The following is a 9,983-nucleotide window of genomic DNA, read 5'->3' as shown; positions in this document are numbered from 1 at the left end:
TGTCAGGCAGAGTACATGTAATTTTATGAAAGAAGAGGGAAAAAGTAAGATCTGGAGAGGACAGGAACTCCACAAGAGAGCAACAGAACCAGAAAATTTGAACACATTTTTATTTCCAGAGACTCATACTCCAACCAAGTACCATGCATGGAGATAACCTAGAACCCCTGTACAGAGGTAGCCTATGGCAGTTCAGTGTCCAGGTAGGTTCCATAGTAATGGAAAGAGGGACTGACTCTGACATAAACTGATTGGCCTGCTCTTTGGTCACCTCCCCCTGAGGTGGGAGCAGCCTTATAGACCACAGATGATGACAGTGAAGCCACTCTTGATGAGATCTGGTAGACTAATATCAGAAGGAAGGAGAGGGAGACCTCTCTTATCACTTGGGGAAGGGCATGCATGAAGACTTGGAAGAGAAGGTGGGAGTAGATGTAGAAGAGGGAGGGGTTAACGGGGTATACTAAGTGAAGAAATCATAATTTCTAATAATAAATACTAACAACAACAACCCAGCTCTAAATGTGATTTCCTTATGAAGTTCCACCACCTGTCTGGTCAGACAGAAGGGAAAAGAGGATCTCCCTTATCAGGGAACTAGAGAAATGGCATTGAGTAGAAGTTGACTGGGCAGGACTGGAAGGAGAAGAAGAAGGGGCATCAGAGGGAATACAAAGTGAACAAAGCATAATGAATAAATACAAACAAAAAACTGTGACAAGGTGTAAGTACATAGCTCTTCAGGACTGATGGCTTCTTCTTGGGGTTGTTGCCAGTGTGCCACAAAGATGAACTCAGTTTTCTTTAAGGGACTTGGCACTGAGACTCTGATCATGGTTCAATGAGTAGATGAACAACACATACTTTAATTGATGTATTTTAAGAAAGAAAAACGTTAGTGTGAAACATGGTAGGAATTTGAATCTGGGAGCAATGGAAAAGGAGCGTAATGTATATTACATGAAATTTCAACATAAGCAATGAAAATAATGTTGACAACATTTATTTTAACTTGAAGAAAATATTCTGCTAAAGGAGGGCAGAGTTTGACTCTATAAGGCATGCTTTCCTGGAACTTATGTAGCAGAGAATCCTAGATGCTCTGCTACCTCAAACATCATGAGCTAAGGTGGCACCTCTGAGCAAGCAGTCCTTGCAATAACACTATGTTTAGAGAGTTTGTTTGGAGGACCACAGCGGAAAAACCGCTGCTCTTGTGTGCTAGGCATATAACACAGAACAATTTCTCTGTTGTGATGGACCAGTTTGAAATATAAACCCCAGGACTGGCAGGTTTGCTCACTGTTGACTGAGTAGAACATAGCTGCTGATCCAGTCAGGTCAGCCAAGGAAAAGCTACTCACAGAGGATTGGCAACACTAGTGTGGAACTGCACCATCTGTGAAATAATATCTTGACCCACAGTACTCGTTTTAACTCAACAAACATTCTCTGTTTCAGCCAAACCAGTCCCAGGAATTGTCTGGTTTCCTTCTCTTTTACCTGCTCTTAAAGACTGCATACACAAGGGAACCCTAGAACTGCCAGTCTATTATATTAATAAGAATGTTAAAGTACATTTAATAAGTACTCCAGTAACTGCTCAGTTCAAAGTCACAACCTCAGAAATTTCTTATCCAAGACCACAGTAGGAGACCACTGTGTCATTCAGTACATTCCCCTTAAACCCACATCACTTTGAATCTTCCCTACTTAGGGAGACATCCAGTTAAATAAACATTAAAGTTTCATTTCTTACCTGAGATTGTCACAGAGGTAAACAGGAGTAAAGGTATCGGATCTCTATAAAGGGATGAGATAAAGGCTTTTTGGGTTTCATAAGAAAGAGTCATGTGTCCACAGGATCAGAGATACTGGACACTGAGGAAAGTTTGTTTAGTCATCTTCATGGAATCCTCAAGATTTTCTCAGGTGCTGATTGGCTGGGAGGGAGAATGATGCCATCCAAAAGGAGAAAGCCAGTAAGAGTTTCAGGAGCCACTTATTGAAAGGGTGAAGTGGGCAGCCTGCTTGAGAGAAAGGCAGAGCAGCCTTACATGCCTCAATCTGGGTAGGTGAAAGAACACAACACAGAGATATCAGTTCCTGTTTCCAAGACTCTTAGTTCAGGAAAAGAGTCACCTATTTCTTTTAAGTGGTCATTAGTAGTGTCATGTGTCCTTGAAATGTGAGTTTCACATTATCACAGATTCCATTATTTGTTGAATGCACAGATATGTCGTCAGTATGTGAATTACTTACTATGAAAATGCTCCCTGAATAAGGAAAATCTTGGAACAAAAAGCATTTAATTGGGGCCATACTTATATTTTTACAGAGACCATCCATGATGTCAGGTCAGCAAGCAGTCATATTGTTGTAGTCCTTCAGCATAACTGACAGCTTGATATAGTGAACCAGAAGCATCAGGCAGAGAAAGAGGGAGACAGAGAGAGAGAGACAGGGAGAGGAAGAGCTAGAGAGACAGATTCAGAAATAGAGAGACCTAGAACAACAGAAACAAAGATATAGAGTGACAGAGAAAAAGAGAGACTCCATTCTGTCTGGTCAATTTGTTGGCATATCAACCTCAAAGCACACCCTCCTACAATGGGGGGTGGCATCACAGTGCAGCAAGGATGAAATCAGTTTTCTTTAAGGGACTTGGCACTGAGATTCTGATCATATTCCAATGAGTATATGAACAACACATATTAGAATTAGTAGATTTTAAAGAAAAAAAAGTGTGACTCAAGGGTAGTAATTTGAAGTTGGGAGCAATGGAAAAGCAGTATAATATATAGCTTATGAAATTTCCACATAATCAATAAAAATAATATATTCATAACTTTTACAATGACTTTTAGCATGAAGAAAAGATTCCACTAAAGGAGGGAAGATTTTAATTTTGTAAGTCATGCTTTCGAGGAACTCATAATGTAGCAGAATATCTTAGCTATGAACTAGTGATTACTCAGGTACCTCTTATGCCAGAAGATAGGTGACATCTCCGAACAAGCCATCCTGATCCTAACACTATGTTTGAAGGGTTTGTCTGGAGGACCACAGCAAGAAACACAGCTGCTCTTGTATTCTAGTCATATAACACCAACACATTTCTCTGTCAGGAAGACCCAGTTTTAACTGCAAAACCACAGGACCAGGAAAATTTCTCACTGACCACTGAGTAGCACACAGCTGTAGATCTAGCCAGGTCAGCCAAGGCTACAGTGCTCATACAGGGTTGTCAACACTAGTGTGGAACTGAACCAGCTGTCAAATAGTTAATTGCTCCTAAGTTTTCAAATTAAATACAAGAATCTTTTGCTGTTTCAGCTAAACATGGCCCAGGAATTGCCTTGTTTCTTTCTCATTTCTCTATTTCTAAGGAATCAATTCCACAGAGAAACTTAGACCCTACCAGACTATTATGTCAGTAAGAATGTGAAGGTACATTTAGTGAGGAAGCAAGTACCTGCTCAGATGAAAGTCACAACCTAGGGAATTTCAGATCCAAGACCACAGTAGGAGACCACACTGTCATTTGGTACATTTCCCTTAATCCCACATCACTTTGAAGCGTTCCTACTTAGAAATCTGTCCAATTCAATAAACATTAAATTTCCTTTTCCTCCCTGACATGGTCACAGAAGTAAACAGGAGTAAAGTTGTAGAATCTGCATAAAGGGATAAGATAAAGGCTTTTTGGGTTTCACAAGTAAATTTCACCTGTGCAAGCGATCAGAAATACTGAACACTGAGGAAAGTTTGTTTACTCATCTCCATGGAAACTTCAAGATTCTCTCAGGTGATAATTGGCTGAGAGGGAGAATGATGTCATGCAACAGGTCAAAGGCAGTAAGAGTTTCAGGATCCAGTTATTAAAAGGGCTAAGTGGACAGCCTGCTTGAGAGAAAGTCTTAGCAGCACTACATACTTCAATCAGGGTATCAGAAACCACACAATCCAGAGATGACAGTTCCTATGTCCAAGACTCTTTAGAAAAAGTGTCATATATTTCTTTCAAGAGGTAATTAATAAACTCACTTGTCCTTCACATATGACTTTCAAATTATCACAGATTCCATTATTATTTGTTAAATGCAGAGATATATCTTCAGTCAGTGAATTAATTACTAGGAAATTGTTGTCTGAACAAGGCAAATTTTTGAACAAAAAGCTTTTAATTGGGACTTTCCTCATATTTTTACAAATACCATCCTTGATATCACATCAGCAAGTAACAGTCATATTGTTGTAGCCTTCAGCAGAACTGTGAGATTTTCATACTGAACCACAAGTGGCAGACAGAGAGAGGGAGATTGAGAGAGACAGAGAGAGAAAATCTAGAGGGACAGATTAAGAAATAGAAAGACTAAGTTCAATATGATCAATGATATAACATGACAGAAACTGAGAGGTAGAGGCTCCATCCAGTGTGGTCACTATCATTTGCATATCAACCTCAAAGCACAACCTGCTACAATATAACTCCAATAGGAAATATATTACCTAAAAAGGCCAAACCTCCTTACACTTCCCAGATATTTTCTTAATGGGGCCTCAATATGTAAATAGATGATCTTCAAGGGGACATTGCAATTCAAATCACCAGGAAGTAGAAGAAGATGGAGGGAATTCTAGGCTAAAAGAACATTTTTATCCTGATAGTTTGTCATTGAATGGATTGATTACAGTACCAACAACTTAAAAGACTAAAGAATAGGACTGACAATCTCCTTTGGGGAAAATGTAGAATATTTCCATAACGAATTATTATTCAGCTAAGAAAATGACATCATGATATTCTCAGGCAAATGGATGGGACCAGGAAAAAACATCCTTGGTGAAGAAACTAAATTGCAGATAGACAAATGTGGTATGAATTCACTTATGAGGGGTTCTAATACTGGGGGTTAAAGTTCCAATAGGCCATCTATTGTGACCAAACCAGGCTTGCCCTCGGGGACTTTGGAGGCAGTTAATAGAGTTGTTGGGTCAGGACAGTCTATGGAAATTGTCAAGCAGCCCACCTGTAGTTATTAAAATATATTGGGCTCTGCCCTCATCTGATAGATTAGTGTCATGTTCTAATTTCTACTGAGATGCTTCCTTCCCCAACAAAAGGGATTGCATAAAGAGAACTGTAGTCTGATATTATACAAAGAGAGACCTTACAACACCCAGATCTAAATGGGTTTTCACTATGGAATTCTCCATCCACTTGGAGTTATGAGAAGCATGCAGGCGAGGATGTGGTAAGAGTGTTATTAGTAGAGGCAATTGAGAACACAAGGAGAACAATGCCCTGGTAATCAGTCTGCAGAGTAAGATGATGCAGCCATCATTTATGAGACCTGATAAGCTTGGGTCAGATAGAAGGGGGAGGAGTACCTTCCCTATCGGGGAACTAGAGAGAGGAATAGGGGTAGAAGAAGGAGGGGGTTGGTAATGGAAGGAGAAGATGGAGGGGGCAGAAGAAGACATAAAATGAAAAAAATTCACAATAAATATATACAATTTATAATAAATAAATATATACATAACGAAACTGTGATCAAGATGAGGAAGTATAGAGGCTTGTTCTTGGGGGTATGCCAGAGTGCAGCAAGGATGAAGTCAGTTGGCCATAATTTTCAGCATTTGCTTTGATAGTCTGCAGGGCAGAGCTTATCATTGTTTCACCTTCTCTGATATTCATCCCCTTTTCTTTTCAGGATGGGGATTGCACATTTTAGCCAGAGTCCTACCTCTTGATTAGTTTCTTTAGATGTACAGATTTTAGTAGGTTTCTCCTATATTATATGCCAATATGAGTGAGTATATACTGTGTGTGTCTTTCTGCTTCTGGGACAGCTCACTCAGGATGATACTTTCCAGTTCCCAACATTTACATGCAAATTTCATGATTTCCTTGTTTTTAATTGCTGAATAATATTCCATTGTATAGATGTACCACAATTTCTGTATCCATTCTTCAGTTGAGAGGCAGCTAGGGTTGTTTCCATCTTTTGGCTATTACAAATAAATCTGCTACAAACATGGTTGAGCAGATGTCATTATCATGTACTTGAGTCTATTTGCATATATACTAAGGGCTAGATATTGAGGAATCTCTAATCCTAGTTGTCTGAGAAAGGGCTAGATTGATTTCTAGAGTGGTTTTCCAAGGTTACATGCCCACCAGCAGGGGAAGAGGGTTCCCCTCTTCCTCCACAATCTCTTCAATATGTATTGTCACTTGAATTTTTGATCTTGGCCATTCTGATGGGTGTAAGGTTGAAATATCAGGGTCCTTTTGACTTGCATTTCCCTGATGGATAATGACTTTGAGCATTTCTTTAAGTGCTTCTCTACCATTCAATATTTATCTATTGAGAATTCTCTGTTAAGCTCTGTTCCCCATTTTTTTTTAAATTGGATTACTTGATTTGTTGCTTTTCAACTTCTTTACTTTATATATACTGGATATTAGCCCTCTGTCACATAGAGGCTTGGCAAAGATTCTTTCCCAATCTGTAGGCATTTGTTTTGTTTTGATGACAGTGTCCATTGATTTACAGAAGCTTCTCAGTTTCATGAGGTTCCATTTACTGATTGTTGCTCTTAGAGCTTGTGCTGTTGGTGTTCTGTTCATGAAGTTGTCTCCTGTGCCAATGAGTTCAAGGCTCTTCCCTAATTTTTTCCTAACCAATTTAATGTGTCTGGTTTTATGTTGAGGTCTTTGTTCAACATGGATTTTAGTTTTGTGCAGGGAGAAAAGTATGGATATATTTGCATTTTTTTATATGTAGACATCCAGTTAGACCAGCACTATTTGTTGAAGATGCTATTTTTTTCCATTGTATGGTTTTGAATATTTATCAAAAATCAGGTATCCATAAGTGTGTGTGTGGGTTTATTTATGGGTCTTCTATTGGGTTCCATTGATCCACCACTCTATTCCTATGCCAGTACCAAACAGTTTTTATTACTGTTGCTTGATAGTACAGATTGAGATCAGGGATGGAGATACCTCCATAAGATCTTTTTTTGTAGAGGATGGTTTTAGCAATTCTGAGTTTCTTGTTTTTCATATGAAGTTGAGTATTTTTCCTTTAAGTTCTGTAAAGAATTGTGTTGGTAATTTGATGGGAATAACATTGAATCTGTAAATTGCTTTTGGTAAATTGGCCATTTTTAATGTTAATCCTGTCAAGCCATTAACATGGCAGATCTTTCCATTTTCTGATATGTTCTTCTAATTCTTCAGAGACTTGATTTTTTTTCATATCAGTCTTTGACTTGCTTGGTTAGGGTCATACCAAGGTACTTTATGTCTTTGACCAAATACAAGAACACATCAAAGATATCTTCTACTATGACCAAGTAGGTTTCATTCCAGGTATGCATGTGAGGTTTAATATATTGATATTCATCAATGTTATGCACCATATTCCAAAAAATGAAAGAAAAAAGACACATGATAATCTCCTTAGATTTTCTAAATGCATTTGGCAAAATCCAACATCCATTCATGTTTAAAGTATTGGAGAGATAGGGGATACAAGGCACATATCTAAATATAGTAAAGGCAGTAGAGCAAGCCTACATCAAACTAAATGGAGATAAACTTAAAGCAATCCCACTGTAATCAGGGACAAGGCAAGGCTGTCCCCTCACTCCATATGTTTTCAACATAGATCTGGAAGTCCTTGCTAGAGCAATAAAACAATTGAAGGAGATTAAGGGAATACAAATCAGAAAGGAAGAAGTCAAGTATCACTATTTGTAGATGATATGATCGTATACCTTAGTGACCTCAGAAAATTGACCAGGGAAGTCTGTACAGCTAATAAACACCTTCAGCCAAGTGTCTGGATAGAAAACTAACTCAAAAAATCAGTATCTCTCTTTTATACAAAAGAACAAAGCACTGAGACAGAAATTAGGGAAACAAAAGGAATTACATTATCTAATAAGGACATACTGTCTGACACTTCCCAGACATTTCCTCACTGGGAATACACATGTAAATAGACAGGCATGGATGGGACATTGCAATTAAAATAATCAGGAAATGGAAGAATATGATGGAAATTCTATGCTAAAAGAATGTTCTTTTCCTGATAGTTTGTCATTCAATACATTGATAACAGTACCATCAACTTAAAGACTTAAAAAAGAGAACTGACAATCTCCTTTGGGAGAAACATGGAATATTTCCATAATGCAGTATTATTCTGCTAAGAAAATGACATCAAAATATTTCAGGTGAATGGATGGAACCAGTAAAAATCATCCTGGGTAAAGTAACTAAACTGCATGAAGACAAGTATGGTACATACTCAGTTATTAGGTGGTCTTTTAATAGTGGGTGATAAAGTTCCAATAGGCTATCTATTGTCACCAAACCAGGGTTCCACAAGGGGTATTGGGGATTGGGGGGCTGTTAATTGAGATGTTGTGCTAGGGCATCTTATGCAGAGAGAAACCTTAAAACACCCAGCACTAAATGGGATTTCACTATAAAATTCTATCTCACCTCAGAGCTCTGGGAAGCCTGCAGGAGAGGAGACAGAAAGAGTGTCAGAAGTAGAGGGAATTGATGACAGAAGAAGAACAATGCCCCGAGAATCAGGCCACAGAGGAAAATTATGCAGCCCGCCATGATGGGACCTGATAAGCTAGGGTCAGTTAGGCAGGTAGGAGGAACGTTGAATTACTCATCTTCATTGAAACCTTAAGATCCTCTCAGGTACTGATTGGTTGAGAGGGAGAATGATGTCATGAAATAGGTGAAAGCCTGTAAGAGTTTGAGGAGACAAACTTACAGTTATTAACAGTCCCACTGGACAGCATGCTTGTGAGAAACGCTGAGCAGCCCTACATGCCTCAATCAGGGCACATGAGAAAACAACCCAGAGATGTCAGTTCCTGTGTCCAAGATTTTTAGTTCACTAAAGTGTCACATGCTTCTTTTAAGTGGTCATTAATAAAGTCATATATTCTTGACATACGACTTTCATATTATCACAGATTCCATTATTTTTTGTTAAATGCACAGATATGTCCACAGTCAGTGAATTACTTATTGAGAAAATGTTCCCTGACCAAGGTAAATCTTTGAACAAAAAGCATTTAATTGGCACCTTGATTATATTTTTACAGAGACCATCCAGGTGTCTACATACAGTCATCTTGTTGTAGTCCTTCATCAGAACTGAGATCTTTTCCTACTGATCCACAATCAGCATTGAGGAAAGAAGGAGACTGACATAAACAAAAAGAAAAAAAAAACTAGAGAGAGAGATTCAGAAATAGAGTTACGAACAGCAACAGAAACAAAGATATAAAGTGAGAGAGACTACATTCTGTGTGGTCATTTTCATTGGCATATCAACCTCAAAGCACACCCTCCTATAATATAACTCTAATAGGAATTATATTATCTAACAAGGCCATACCTCCTAACCCTCCCAGACATTTCCTCAACATGTAAACAGATGATCTTCACATGGACATTGCAATTCAAATCACCAGTAAGTGGAAGAAAATGGAGGGACTTCAGGCTAAAAAAAAACAAAACAAAAACAAACAATCATAGTTATACTGATGGTTTGTCATTCAATATAATGATTAACATCCCAGTTATATCCAAGGACCAATGAAAAGGACTGATAATCTTCTTTGTGGAAAATGTGGAATATATCCATAACACAGTATTCTTCAGGTAAGAAAATGATATATTTTCAGGCAAATGATGGAACTAGGAAAAACATTCAGGGTAAAGTAACTTAAAATGCAGAAAGATGAATATGGTATATATTCATTTATTTTGAGGTCTCCTAGTAGGGGCAGATAAAGTTCCAATAGGCTATCTATTTTGACCAAACCTGTCTTCCACTAGGGTGATTAGGTGGCAGTTCATTGAGATGGTGCCAGGGCATCCTACAGAAATTTTAGAGCAACCCAGTCTCTTTTTATTAAAATATGTTGCTCTC

The sequence above is a fragment of the Meriones unguiculatus genome (assembly GCF_030254825.1).
Source record: "Meriones unguiculatus strain TT.TT164.6M chromosome Y unlocalized genomic scaffold, Bangor_MerUng_6.1 ChrY_unordered_Scaffold_23, whole genome shotgun sequence".
Classification (NCBI taxonomy): Eukaryota; Metazoa; Chordata; class Mammalia; order Rodentia; family Muridae; genus Meriones; species Meriones unguiculatus.
Note: the sequence above shows the minus strand (reverse complement) of the source record.